The 10,494-nt window shown below is 35.1% G+C and overlaps 1 protein-coding gene across 4 annotated transcripts in view; it reads right to left on the bottom strand.

Moving 5' to 3' along the window:
- The window catches only part of LOC109098930, a 129,515-nt gene that overhangs the window by 106,480 nt on the left and 12,541 nt on the right, over nucleotides 1–10,494 (bottom strand). Inside the window, exon 1 of one of the 4 annotated variants that reach the window (XM_042777515.1) lies at nucleotides 1,832–2,678. The exons of the other annotated variants lie outside the window; for them this stretch is intronic. The gene's annotated coding sequence lies outside the window, so the exon portion shown is untranslated. Of the gene's footprint in view, nucleotides 1–1,831; nucleotides 2,679–10,494 lie in introns of those variants that run through there. 4 annotated transcript variants of the gene reach the window in all.

Here is a 10,494-nt window from a genome sequence, read left to right as displayed (position 1 = left end):
CCTCTTTTGCAATGACCTTTTGTGTCTTGCCCTCCTTGTGCAAGGTGTCAGTGGTCGTCTTTTGGACAACTGTCAATTCAGCATTCTTCTCCATGATTGTGTAGCCTACAGAACTAGACTAAGAGACCATTTAAAGGCTTTGCAGGTGTTTTGAGTTAATTAACTGATTAGAGTGTGGCACCAGGTGTCTTCAATATCGAACCTTTTCACAATATTCAAATTTTCTGAAATACTGAATTTGGAATTTTCCTTAGTTGTCAGTTATAAAAATCTAAATTAAAATAAATAAACATTTGAAATATATCAGTCTGTGTGTAATGAATAAATATAATATACAAGTTTCACTTTTTGAATGGAATTAGTGAAATAAATCAACTTTTTGATGATATTCTAATTATATGACCAGCACCTGTATATGCTAACCGGAAAAAATACGTTTTAAGAGAACATTTAAAAATACTAAGGGATTCAGCTTGTCTAATTTCAGTAGGAAGAGAGTTCCAGAGTTTAGGTGCCACAGAAGAGAAGGCCCAGTCACCCATAGAGCGTAAACAAGTTACAGGAATAGTTAAAAAGCCAGAATCCGATGAACGAAAATTACGCCTAAATACAGAGTTATTGTAGAAGTAATCCATTCCGATATTTATATATGAATAAATCTTAAATTATACGATAGCAAACATGTATGTTCAAAAGAAAATATTGGTCTCAAAAGACTAGCGATGGAGGAAAAAATATTTAAGAGAATATTAAATATAACTGAATGTTTATGAATGAACAAGACTTATAGGTTTAATGCCTATCTCAATTTGGGTTCATTTTAGCCTAGCAATGTAGTAATTTTAAACCATAAAAAACCAACCCAGCATGCTGGGTTAAACATAATAACCCAACTTGTTGGGTTCGTCCCTTTTTGATCCAGCGCTAGGTTGCCAAAATAACCCAATTTGGGTTGTTTTCAACCCAGCAGTTTTTAGAGTGTACTTAAAACCAGATCTTATTGTATTTTTTAGAAAAATTTTTAAGGAATCTTAATATTAAAATTCTGGCTGATACAATAAGCCAATAATTCTTTTCAACCAATAAATGACCAATTATTAAAACTGGTAATGTTTGTATTATTTTGTCTAAAAGGTCAAACCAATCATTTTAAATCCTACAGGTGAATTACAACACTATACTATACTATATGAATGGATATTAATTTTTAAATTTGCTATAGATTACATTTTACGGTGTTATTAAATTATTAATGTTTTAAAGATTAAATTTAAGTGAGCGTTAGATGTGCGTTAGACAGAAGATAAATTCAATTTAATATATTAATATTTAATTTTAAAAATATATAACAAACTAAATTAAAAATCTCTATTTTATTTTGTTTATACTGCTTTTTAACATTTGTAAAATATTCTATTATGTTGTGATTCACCTGTATGATTTAAAATGATTGGTTTTTCATTTTAGATTTTTACTTTTTATTTAGACAAAAACGTACAAATAGTACCGGTTTTAATAATTGGTCATTTATTGGTTGAAAATTGTTTCTACACATTTTTTTTTTTTTTTTTTTAAGTGTATTGTGGTACTGTGACCACATTAAGAATACATTAATGCCAATCAACTCAACATAACAGCTAATTTATATTCTTCTCCAGGTAAGAGGATAGGATTGTGTGTACATCTGTGTACATCTGGATAAATGCATAAAATCATGCATAAAAAATTTGGTTTGATCCAAACTTGGGCCAAAAGCCTGCAAAATTCTGTCAGGAACATTTCTGAACGCCAGTCTGAAAAACAATTAACAGTCAGACACCGAAAAGCTTACCTAAACCGCAGCCTTCAAGTACAGCAGACATCCCTGGAGTTATACCGCTGTCTATAATAAATCACTCCAGCCGCAGAGTATTGAACCCCAACAGATGCTGTCCGATACAGGCAGAACAGCTTTGCTGAAATGAGAGCCATAAAGTCTTGAGCTTTGATCAATGGGTTAACTAAAAAACTATGACTGATCGACATTTGCCAAGTGTCTGATTTATCAGGTTTAACTTGCTTGTGTGTGTGTTCACGGAGTGATGAAAAGAAAACCGGATCAATGAGGTGACTGATTGTCCAAGGCCCCTTTCGCTCTCTGTCGAGTGACATTAGCAATTGATCAAGTGTGTGCAACTCAAAACACGTGAACTTTAGACTACTCGCGACAGAAAGCATTCATAGGTGAACTTGTGTTTGCCTGGCTGTATGTTTGTTGAAGGTTAGAGACAAGGGCAGGAAGACGTCCCACTGTGACAAAGAAGGAAGTTCAGAGCTGAAGTGTGAGAAAGCAGTAAGGAGGAAGATAAGCAGAGATGCATCGACAGGAAGCTGTGACAGAGAGGCTATGGTTAAAAGTCAATGGGCATAAAGCTGATAGGGCAAAGTTGAAGCGACATCAAACCGTGAAGCTGAATGCTGCTTTTAGCACGAGCTACAGATAGTCCTATTTTTCACCACACGGGTCGGCTTTATGCCACTGACAGAGAAATGAATAGATGTGTGTAAAGACCCGAGAAATTTGCCAGTGGATTAATCCTTTCATTAAGGAAAGCGAGAAGTTAATTGCAGCGACAGCTGCGTTTCTCAGAGTTTACTCGATTGACATTTTTACGCCATCCTTTTAAACAGAAAAAAGCAATTATCAATAAATGCAGGGCAATCTTCACATGATGAATCAGGCAGAAATTAGCTTTTATCTCTCTTTTCTTTGGCCTTGAGGCGTGTTGGCAGCACAGGCCTGGAGTGAATTTTCGTGAAAACCGATACGCAAACGAAAATAAACCACTCGATAACACTGTGATGAAATGACAGACAGTTTAAGCAGCAGATCAAAGGTTACGACAGAGCACTGTGATGAAGCCTGATGAAAAAGAGTGAAAGATAGATGGAGATAGTCCTGGGTAATTACTTTGAGTACCGGTATTGAACAACTGCAAGGAAATCTACGCAGAAAAAGGAAAGTTAGGCTTTCAGACTATTCAGAAATGATGTGGATAATAAGATGAATGTGAATGAGTGTCCAGAGACCAGTTATATAGGAGATGCAGAGCTGGTGACAATTTGAGAACAAGACAAAAAAATAAGAAACCGGTAAATGATTAGGAAAGAGAGAAATGGAAAACGAGCACCGGAAAAAAGAGACATGGTAAGAGCTATTAGTGTTGATCAATCCCCCACTGCTCAATAATGGCTATGAATGGGCTCGAGGTGGATATCAGACATACTGTACCTCTAAACAATCCTGGGCTTTACACATATGCACCGTAACACCTTGAAAGCAAACCAGATAGAGTTTAGAAATGAAACAAATATGCATACTTATTATTAGGGCTTTGAATATATTTCAGGAAAGAAAAGTTTTTATTAAAACTTTATATAAAAAGTTTTTTTTTTTTAATTCAGAAAATTGGGGGGGGGGGTAATTTATAAAGCATTAAAAGTAACATTATACAAACAGCTTTAAACAATGTTAATTGTTTAATTATGTAAAATATTTGTAAAATATTGGATATAATAAATAAAAAATAATATAAAACCTACATGCCATTATTGTACATGATCCCATTTTTTCACCAAGAACTGATAGTGCATATTCACTATAAATAAATAATTAAATAAAACAAGGCAGCTGTGGTTGCCGGAGCATAAAAATATGGTATCAACATATGTATTAAACTTAAATTTACAATTAAAAACTGTATAATTCATTAATTGATATAATGTTAGTAAACCCACCTCCAAACCTAAAATATACTAAGCACTAAAATTTAAGATTTCTACCTCTATAATACACTGACAACCACCAAAAACACGTGACACACACACAAAAAGCAATAAACATTAACTTTAGATTAACATAAAACCCTTCATAACCAGTAAGAAAAAGAAAAACATATTTCAATGACAAACCATCAAATATAGAGTGTCACACTGGGTATTCTGGAAATGTTATTTCCATAACCTGCATTTTACTGTAAAATTACATGAAATGCCCCATTTATTATAGTTTTCGCCTCTATAACCTATAGTAAAGGAACAAGAATTTTTATAATCTTTTACCATAAAATCGCAATAATTTTTTATAGTGTGCGATTAATTTGATTTATGTGTATATTATGTAATTAACTAAATGTTTCATTCACATCCCTATATTTATACACAGCACAGACACAATATACTCAAAGTAGTAAACATGATCAAATAATCTGTTCACAAACAGCTGTCTCATGCACACTTACATTATCACAACCGTCTGGCTCTCAACCAAAACTCACCCAACAATGTGTCATAAAATCTCAGCTGCTCTTTCTCCTTTCCTCACTTCCATCTCTCGTCCTGTCTTTCTCCATGCTCTGATTCATTCTGTTTTCCTGGTGATGACAGGTATGGCCTGGTGGACTCGTGCTTTTGATAGTACAACTGTAGGTGCAGCAGCCAACGTGTGGAAAACTCCAGATGATGGGATACAAAAGCATCACAAGACTTTTTACCCAGATCTGTCAGAACCACACACCTACCAACCCACATCTGCCACAAGAATGTCTCTTCCAGATGTACACAGATGTACACATGCAATGTAAAATGCATGAACGTGTGCAGGTATTACTCATAAAATATTCTGCCATGTGAAATGAACAAGTTTTGGCACTCAGCTTTGACTGGGACATTGGTTATTGGTGGGTGGAGGTAGGAGAGAGGAGTCTAGTGATTTCACGTCTGACTGGACAGGAGGAAGGGTCTATTTCTCTATTTCAGGACAAATATGTGACCGCGGCTCGGAGTGATCTAAACTAACCCAACTCCACAGGCAGTTCTAACCAAATCAGGCTACAGCTATAGTGTTCAAAATACAGTTTTCTCACATTTGCAATTACATTTACATATTACATTTAGTCATTTAGCAGATGCTTTTTACCCAAAGCGACTTACAAATGAGAAACATCACAATCAAGAGTCAATAATACTTGCATTATGCGCGTGCCAAAATTATATTTGAATACTAATTTTAACCCATTCGCATATTTCTGGCTCTAAGAATCTGCAAATGTTGCCTACTTGCAATAAATTACATTTACTGTACAATGAGCCTGAGGTCTGCTTTGCAATTGCCAAATCTTCAGTGCTTGAACTTTAATATGTAGCCATGGGTGCATTTTCAGAGTCTAGTCATAGTTTGCGGCTGCAGGCAAAATAAGAGAACAGCAGAAGGCGAGATGTTGTCGGCCTTTAAGATAGGAGAGCATATTAATGATCAATTTCCAGATGACGACTGTTGATCTCTTGACTCTGTTATGGTGGGGGCTAATGACCAGTCAAGGAAATTACAGTGGTATGTCAGCACTATGATTTATCTTAACATCATGCATATTTATACTAATCAAAAATTATGTCATTATTATTAAAAAAAAATATATCTTTTTAAGATATTTAAATGTGCCCAGTATTAATAAAGATGGTTAGTCTCAGCCTGAAACAGCATGCCCAATTGACCACAGAATGCCCACTGAACATTCATGAGCCAGCTAATGCATATTACACACAAAAAGGGCAAGAGCTGTCATAAATGCATTCTGATTGGCTGGCTGCTAAAGCGTCTTTTGGAAATGAGGGGTACAGGTTTTATATCAGTAAACCAGGTAACAAAGTATCTTTAGAAGTTACTAGTTGGAGTTTGAAAAATAAAATTTGATTTTAAAAATCAAATAAAAAGGCTACGTATTAATTATTTAAAAAAATAATAATTGTTTTATTAATACATAAATATTATACTGATACAACATTTTATTACACTATATATATATGAAAATTCAACTTTGCATCACAGGAATAAATTATATTTTAGAATATATTGAAAAAGAAAACAGCTCTTTGAAACCACAATAATATTTCACACTATTACTTTTTTACTGTATTTTTGATCAAATAAATGCAGCCTTGATGAGCATAAGAGACTTCTTTAAAAACCCTAAAAAAAAATCACAATTTTGACAAGAGTAATATAAATATAAGAGTCAACAGCATTCTCTACAGAACCTGTTTGTTCAAACAGCTCATACCTGTGCCCCAGGGAGCTGTTTAAACAGTCCTTTAGACATGTAGCTTGTGGCAGTATATGTGTATCACATTGCATTTAGCAGCTTTTATTGCACTGACGAGATCAATAAGAGTTTTCCGATATCAAATGGGAAAAGAATTCCAATGAGAATGCATTTGTGTGGCATTAGACTTGATGGAAATGATATGGAAACTCGCTGTGATGTATTACATCTGAGCAAATTTCACCCTCGAGTGATTTGGACAGAGTTTTCTGTGTACGCAACTGTGTACATAACCACTTGTGTTCTTTGATTCTGATATTATCTTCTGGTTGCATATGAATAGCGGAGAATCAGATGGCTATGTTCTATGGAAAGCAATGCTTTGCGATTGCTAGATCTTTGAGTCAACAAGCACAAGATTTTCTCTCTACATGAAGTCATTCACACTCAGCTTCCAGGAAAAAAGACAACGAAGCACTCAGAATTCAAGACCTCCCCCAGATTAAGGTCACTGCAGAGCTCTGCGCTTACGACCCGTCATAAAAAACGTGATCCGGAGGCAAGAAAATATGCCACGCCAAACTGCCAGGTAAGATGGATCAATCAGAGCTTTGAAGTCAAGACCATTTGCAAGTAAATGAAAAATAAATGAAAATCATCTGTAATTCTATGAGTCTGTGATTATGCATCTACTTTACAAAGGCAAAACACAGCAAAAAAATATGCAAAAAAGGAGTTAGAACCGTATGGGGTATCTTACACCAGTGCTTCTTAAATTGTGGGTCATGCAAAGTGTCAGAAGGGTAGTGTGTTCATGTGGGAAATATTAAAAATATAAGTTCTCAAGCTCGTTAAGGGCATAACCTATATTTACATATTTCTCACATAACACAAATTAGGTGTGTCGAAAATCACAGAAATGTTACCCATGGCACTTTTAAAGGGATATTTCACCCAAAAATGAAAATTATGTCATTTATGTCTATTATTTTAAATATAATAAATGTATGCCATTTTTGTCAATTATCTTATGTCATTTACTAAAGCTCATTTCTTTTTTTCTCGCAATCTAACTGTAAAATAAAATGTTGCGATCTTTGCAGTTTTCTCAGAAAAAGTCAGAATTGTGAGATATAGCCCCAGTTTCACAGACAAGGCTTAAGCCTAGTCCCAGACTAAAATGTAAGTCTAAGCTCTTTCATCTGAAAGAAACTTGCATTGTTTTCTTTTAAATTTTGTATTTTGACTTGTTTTGTCTCAAGATGCACACCAGTAATATTATTGTTTTCTAAGGCATGTTTCAAAAAATTACTTAAATGTCCTAATTGAACTATGACCTAATCCTGGTTTAGCCTAATACCTGTCTGTGAAACCAGGCCATAAATTCTGAATTGCTAATTGCATTTTGATTTTCTATTCCATGGCAGAAACCCAGACTAAAATGTAAGTCTAAGCTCTTTCACCTGAAAGAAACTTGCATGGCTTCCATTTTTCGAAAATAAATATGAATATATATTGCAGTTAATCTGTCTTACATTATCTGTTCTGGGACGGACAGGTTTGGCTTAACCAAACTCAGATTCAGAAAAAAGAAAGTTAATATCAAATGATTCAGTCAATAATAGTTTCAGTGTTGTGTAGTTGCTATATTTTGCCTTTGTATGGCAAGATGCTCCACACAATAAAAAAATGGCCATTCTCCTACCTTTTCCCACAATAAAAACAATTGCAATTACTGTAGGTGTGTCCTTCCAGCACCTATTACTGGCCCCATCACCACAAACAGCAGCAGCAAAGCCTGATGGGATTGCCCCTTGAGCTTCAGTCTGCCATCTCCATCATTCTCAACTTCAGTGTCTGTGTAAACTGAAATGGCATTACTGAGTGAATTACTGAGCACGGCAGATAGAAAAATGTTCTGAATCTTGTACGTGAGGATACCTTATGAGTGTGTGTGCCATTCGACCAGTTGGCTCGAGCATTGTGGTGCCTTTTTCAAGTTCAAAAAACACTTTTACTCTATGTTTGAATCAGTCCCCGTCTCTATGGAACGTACAATATACAGAAACACAAGCAGATTTCTCCTTTGAACATTTAGGGGGCGGCTGTTTATTGTGTTCCTCTTTTCCAAGCAGGATCATCAATTATGTATAATATAAGACTTTTACGATTAAGGCCTAAAAAAAAGAAACAAGATTTAAGCCTGTCATTGAAAATCAAACCCACATCCCCCCTCTCTAATTAAAGTGAGTGATGAGCCTTTTTAGTAAGAATTAATATAAGAAAAAAGGAAAATGCGGGATTGCGAGACAGGATTAATGCATCAGAAAAAGGGAAAAAAAGACTCAATTAAGACTCTGCCAAACTTTGGCAAGTGATAACACATTAGCATTAAACACAGCAACCTAGAGACATCAACACTGAATCAGAACCAAGAACTTTTCAGGTATAAAAATTCAAAATGCATATTTATTGATGGTTTCAGAAAATACACTGCAAATGTAATCAAGGGCCACAAACACACACATATATATCTCAGCAGTTCGCGTCACCCTATTACAATTAAAATCACAGGCTCAGCATTCCCTGGACCCAGGTATTGATGATTCGTTTTGCATTTTATCAAAGAAACAGAAATGCTGTTAAAAGGAGATCAGTCAGGCAGGAGGCATAAGGGGGCTCTCTCTAATTGCCTATTCATCAAAAGAGTTCCTCAAGTATATCCAGAGCTGAAATATCACGCATGACAACTGAACCACACTCCATTAATTATGCTCCCAATGAACCAGGTTCACAACACTCCTCTTCTGGTTATTAGAATCTCAGCCTCTCTCTTCACTGGAGACTCACATAATCAGAGTCATACTTTAACAAACGAGGATAATCATTCACAATGTAAACAGAGCTGCAGGAATAAATCCTCAGACACACACACACCAACTGACGATGCACAATTTCTACATCAAATTGAAAAAAATGGTAAAGGAGGGGGTTGTTGGTACTTCACACTGTTAAACAATAGCGTGGGTGACGCATCATGGTTTTGTACACATTGACAAACAAAGGACCATATAATAGTGCAGAAACTCATGTTGTACTAATGCTCACTACAAATGTTGGAAAACAAATTAACCATCTCTGACTTGGATCTTTAAGCTTTTAAATGATCTTTGTCAGCTTTTTACTTAATTGAATGTAGAGTGGTGAGCCTGCTTAAGTTAACATGAAAACATAATTAACCCTGCTTATTTTCTTTATTCATGTTGTAAACTGCTCATTGCATTTAAAAAACTTTCCTTTCCAGATGATGTCACCAAGCCCTCTTATTTTCCTGTCATATTCATCTGTTTCTGTTTCAGTCACATGATTTTTTTTCCTCACAGCTGCCATATTTATGATCATTGGTGAGGGAAAGCAATGGCATAGAATTCCGAAACACTCAAGGAAAAGACATCAAGAGAAAATGCAGATCCTTGGTTTTGCTCTGTACAAAACCCTAGGAATTATTTATACAGATATGTAGTCAGCACAGAAATTCCCAAGAATTGTTAAATTAAAATATTAATGCAAGTAGGTTTTACTCTACTGTTGCATTTAACTGAAGTGTTTCTTTGGGGATTAAAGTTATAAGGTATCTAATATATTTGAAATACACTTAAAAATATATATTTCAAATAAAAAATATTATTTTAACATCCCTTATCACATTTAAAGGTAGTCATAAAATGACGTACAGAGATGTCAAACTTAAAAAAGAATAAAGAGCACTTTTCACAATCACAATCTATTCATAATTGAATAATCCAAGTACACATTTTCCTCACTATAGGTGTAAAATGGGTTGCAAATGCTACTCATGTTGACTTTAAATGTGTAGAGGAACAATATTAGTACAGCACAATATTGGTACTCTCTACAGCAGTGGTGCCCAATCCTGTTCATGGATATCTCCCTTCCTGCAAACTACATCTCCAACTCTAATCAAATACACATTAACCAGCTAATTAAGATCTTTTTAAGAACATTTGATAATTACAGACAGGTTTTTTGGAGCAGGGTTTGCACTGAACTCTGCAGGAAGGTAGCTCTTCAGGAACAGGATAGGGCATCCCTGCTCTACAGGATCTACTGTGTAATATATCGCTCCTTTATCTGCTAAATATTTCACAGTTGTCCTACTTGTCCTCGACCTGTCTGTGGAAATCAGACATGGCGTATAAAGCAAACATCACAGATTTCTTTGCACCAAAATTAATTTTGCATTGAGAAATTTTATTTTAATACTCAGCTTCTCTATTTTTGTTTACGCAACTCTTGCATTCATAAACGCTGCTGTCTAATTCTATCCCTGCAAGCAGCTGCAACTGCTGACAAACTCATCTGTCATGTGCCAGTGTAAGTGTGTACACGGGAT

The sequence above is a fragment of the Cyprinus carpio genome, chromosome A2, assembly GCF_018340385.1.
Source record: "Cyprinus carpio isolate SPL01 chromosome A2, ASM1834038v1, whole genome shotgun sequence".
In the NCBI taxonomy this organism is placed as follows: domain Eukaryota; kingdom Metazoa; phylum Chordata; class Actinopteri; order Cypriniformes; family Cyprinidae; genus Cyprinus; species Cyprinus carpio.
This window is presented reverse-complemented; position numbering and strand designations above follow the sequence as displayed.